General features: G+C 44.8%; 1 non-coding gene across 1 annotated transcript; it reads right to left on the bottom strand.

The window, feature by feature from the left end:
- Positions 1-2336: 2336 nt before the first annotated feature.
- On the bottom strand, positions 2337-2441 carry LOC139279969 (U6 spliceosomal RNA). The gene has a single exon (XR_011596569.1). It is a non-coding gene; the product is annotated as a U6 spliceosomal RNA (small nuclear RNA).
- Between the last annotated feature and the right edge of the window lie 2192 nt (positions 2442-4633).

Here is a 4633-nt window from a genome sequence, read left to right on the forward strand (position 1 = left end):
GGATTAGGGAAGGTTTTTCTGTAAAACATTGGCTCTTCTGAAAGAGTTATTGTGAACAAGGAATTAATTAAATGTCTGCAGTGCCTGAATACGATGTCAAATTGGATTTAATGCAACCTTTAGGGAATGCCATGTAAGCTAGTGGAAATGTGGAACTATCTCCCCCCTGCCCCCCCACCCCCCACCCAACCCCCAAAGGACTAGTTTCTGGGTTAACTGAAATTTTCAAGACCGAGATTGATGGATTTTTGTTGGTTACGGGAATTGTGGAGTGAAGGAGGGTAAATGGAAATTGGGTACAGACCAGCCATGTTCCAATAGAATGATGAAACAGGCACAAGGGGCACATGCCCACCTGTTCCAATGTCCCTTTGCAGTAGTAAAACACAGCAAATGTAACCAAGACTACCCCATGTGTGTTCCCATAATAGTGCGTTAATGTATGAATCCCATTTATTACTGAACATCAAAGCACTTCCTTGCTGCTTTTATAAATAAACAGAGAAGACAGAACCTAAAATGAGCAAAGTAGGCTAATGAGAAGAGATTAGGGAGAAGCAGAAAAAAAGAGCTTCCATTTATCTAGTGCCTTTCCTGTCCCAGATTACTTCACTTAAATGTCTTTCAGGCTTGTTTCGGGCTGCTGAAGAATCCAAGTGGTACTGACCCGATTCCTGCCCCGCCCAACACACTCCAAATTTGGGATGAGAGTGCTAAAACAGCAATTTTGACCCTCATTTACATATGTAAGGAGCCCATTGCCTGTTTGAGACAACTGAATAATGACCCATTCTAATATCAGGTCAGGCATCTCTGGGCGAAGGACATTGGTCTTCAAAATTGACACTAATGAGGTCCAATTTCTACCACAAAATCACCAAACCAGAGTATACAAAACTCCTAGTCCCAATAAAACACCATTATAGTGAGTGCAGAAGTTAAATGCTTCATAATGTGACCAGAACTGCTTTGTCAGTCAATTTGAGTTGGTATAATGGAGGTCAGACTGTATGTGAATCAGAAAGTCGATGCCTCACAGCAACTGTGTACTTTCAATATTAATGAGTGGTTAAAAGGCAGATAAGTTCAATGCATTTTTATATCTTTGAGGACGTATGGTACCGTTCAATCAGTAACCGGGTTAGAATTGTTCTGATTTAATAGACAACATAAAAATAAATGCACTTATAGTGGTCTGTTATTTTAGTCTTTCTTTTAGTCATGTCAGTTATTGAAACTTTGTAGAATATCCATATGAATAAGATTTGTTGTGGTTTTCAGATTTGAAACAAATTTATTTTGATTTCCCCCCCCCCCCCCCCCCAAACTAGGGGTCATAAATATAAGATAGCCACTAATAAATCCAATAAGGAATTCAGGAGAAGCTTCTTTACCTAGAGAGTGGTTAGAATGCGGAACTTGCTACCACATGGAGTAGTTGAGGCGAATAGTATAAATGCATTTAAGGGGAAGCTAGATAACGCACGAGAGAAATTGCCCCCTGGCTCATCCGGAGTGCTAACCTATCCGGCCTGGGTCAGTTAACGCCCTGGGCGGAAGTCCCGCCCCCGGCGTGAAATTGCCGCTCTGTGACCCAGAAACGAGGCGGAGCGCTGTCGCATTTAAAAGGGAGGGCTGCTGTGGACTCTGCAGCCCCTTTGATGGGCACCACCACTGGGCCACCAGGGGCATTTTTGACTGGGCCAGTGGCCCGTCACACACAAGGCAGTGCTGGGTTGCATCATGGCAGCCCTGTCGAAACGAGGGCCACCATTGTCGGGCCGACGAGTATATCAGCCGACGATAAAGCATGGTGGCCTGGGACGCACACCACGTCTCCTTTAAGGAATGCCCCAGGCAGATGTCAGTTGACATTGGTCTGCGCCATCCTGGCATCCCGTGGGGCAATTTCCCCCGCGGGGCGCAAAGGGATCGGCGTGGGGCAGTAAGGGGTCATCGCTGTGTGCACCCGACCCAGAACACAAAATGCAGGGCGCAGCGCTAACTACCAATCGCCCCCAAAATCTCGGGGCCAATATCAGTTGAAGTGCCATCGCTGCCCGCCCCGGGCGAAAAGAGGTTTGCGCCCCATTGGCACCTACCGGCACGCTAACGGGGCTCAATCAAAAGGGACAATTTTGACCCCATGGAAGGCTCTGCTGATAGGATTCAATGATGTAGGGTGGGAGGAGGCTCGTGTGGAGCATAAACATAGAAAATAGGTGCAGGAGTAGGCTATTCGGCCCTTCGAGCCTGCACCACCATTCAATATGATCATGGTTGATCATTCACCTCGGTACCCCTTTCCTGCTTTCTCTCCATATCCCTTGATCCCTAAAAATATGGAACACTTCACGAATTTGCGTGTCATCCATGCGCAGGGGCCATGCTAATCTTCTCTGTATTGTTCCAATTTTAGTATATGTGCTGCCGAAGCGAACCGAAACTCCGGCATGGATCAGTTGAGCCAAATTGCCTGCTTCTCTCTAGTTGTATGCAACATCACCCTGATGTAATTGGCTTTAGACAACGTCTGGCAGTGGCCATATATCCAGCTTCAGGTGTGCCCCTCTGTCTCTCCACAGTAAAAACTCCGTGAGAGTGGAGTCAGGAGTCAGGATTTAATTGTGTGGATAAAAAAAAAAATAGCTTCACATTTGGATGTCCAACTTGCAATCCTCTTAAAACATGCTGAAACATAAATATCAGTTGCATATAAAATAGTGGAATAACTGTGGTGTGGGGGTTGTAAGATGCAAAGAAGGATTTATAAAAACATTGTTTGCAAGATGAGACTTTCTGCGGTGACTGTGCTGTGATGGCTCATCAGTAATGACTGACTGATTTGATCGGTGCTGTTACTCCAATACACATGAAAGGCCTCGAACCCACCAGTACCTGACAGCCTGTCGCACGATTGAAAGACTCCCTGAACTCCATCTCACTAGGGAGGTTGTGCATGGTTTACTGTCTGGGATTATCGTGGAATCTTCAATTAATTCTAGAGAGCAGCACGTGATGTTGAAGGTGGATTATCATTTAGTACATTTGCAGCCATGATTACAGCATCATTAATCTTTAAATGTGAGGCCATCACACATCAAAACATATGGAGAGCTCTTAACATCCTCATCTGTCATGGCACATACTGCTTGTTTTAAAAAAAAGACACCATAAAACATAACCCCACATACTCAGCACTGTAAACCCACCCCCCACTAGAAAACTGATACATGAGAATCAAGTTTGTTATTTATTTCGGGAGGTAGGTTTAACATTACCTCTACAAGAGTGAAAAGATGCCTTATTTTAAGATGCATATCAAGGCCACAGAGAGGGTGCAGAGGAGATCCACCAAGATGAGACACTTCAGTTATGAAGAAACGCTAGAGAAACTGGGCCTCTTAAATTGATGACCCCTCACCAATGACTACACTATCAGAGGACATAATCTTTCCCTAGTTGCCCCATCCAAACCTTTCTTAATTTTAGAAACCTCTGTTAAATCTCAGTCTACTCTGCACCAGTGAAAATAGTCCCAGTATCTCAAGTCTCTCCGCATAGCCATACCTTTCCATCTCTGGCATCAATCTGATGAATCTATGCTGCAGTTGAGGCATTGAATATAAGAGCAGGAAAGTTATGCTAGAACTGTATAGAACACTAGTTAGGCCACAGCTTGAGTACTGTGTGCAGTTCTGGTCACCACATTACTGGAAGGATCTGATTGCACTAGAGAGGGTACAGAGGAAATTTACGAGGATGTTGCCAGGACTGGAACATTTTAGCTATGAGGAAAGATTGGATAGGCTGGGGTTGTTTTATTTGGAACAGAGGAGGCTGAGGGGAGATTTAATTGAGGTGTATAAAATTATGAGAGGCCTGGATAAAGTGGATAGGAAGGACATATTTCCCTTAGCAGATGGGCCAATAACCAAAGGGGCTTAGATTTAAAGTAGTTGGTTGAAGGATTAGAGGGGAAATGAGGAAATAAATTTTTACCCAGAGGTTTGTGGGGGTCTGGAACTCACTGCCTGAAAGGGAGGTAGAGGCAGAATCCTATCTGCGTGTGCACTTAGAACCATGACCGATAGAGCTATGGACCTAGTGCTGGAAGGTGGGATTAGGTTGGGTAGCTCTTTTTCGACCGACATGGGCCGAATGGCCTCCTTCTGAGTCGTAATTTTCTATGATTCTATGATGCTCTCTCTGACTTGAATGTCCTTTCTATAATGGGTGTGCCTAGTAACTGGTCTAACTATTGCCTTATTCACTGCTTAGAATTACCTCTTTGCTCTTGTTGTTTGTGCTCCTATTTGGAAAACTTAAAATGCCATATGTCTTTGTCTTCCTGCACTAAGTCCTGCGTGCGTACCATCGCGAGCCTTGCTCCCAATTCATTGAAGTTATAATCCTCATCCTCACCCTTGAATCTCTCCCTCCAACTGCAACTCTTACCCATTGTATATCACCCCTTTGCTTTGCCCATTGATGGCAGAACCTTCAGCTGCCATCCACTGCGGAATTTCTTCCCTAAACCCTTCTGCCTCACCACCCTCTCACTTGACCTTTAAGTGCTGTCTCAAAATCTATCTTTTTGACCAAGCTTCTGGTTACCTCTCCCACCATGGCG

The sequence above is a fragment of the Pristiophorus japonicus genome, chromosome 1, assembly GCF_044704955.1.
Source record: "Pristiophorus japonicus isolate sPriJap1 chromosome 1, sPriJap1.hap1, whole genome shotgun sequence".
Classification (NCBI taxonomy): domain Eukaryota; kingdom Metazoa; phylum Chordata; class Chondrichthyes; family Pristiophoridae; genus Pristiophorus; species Pristiophorus japonicus.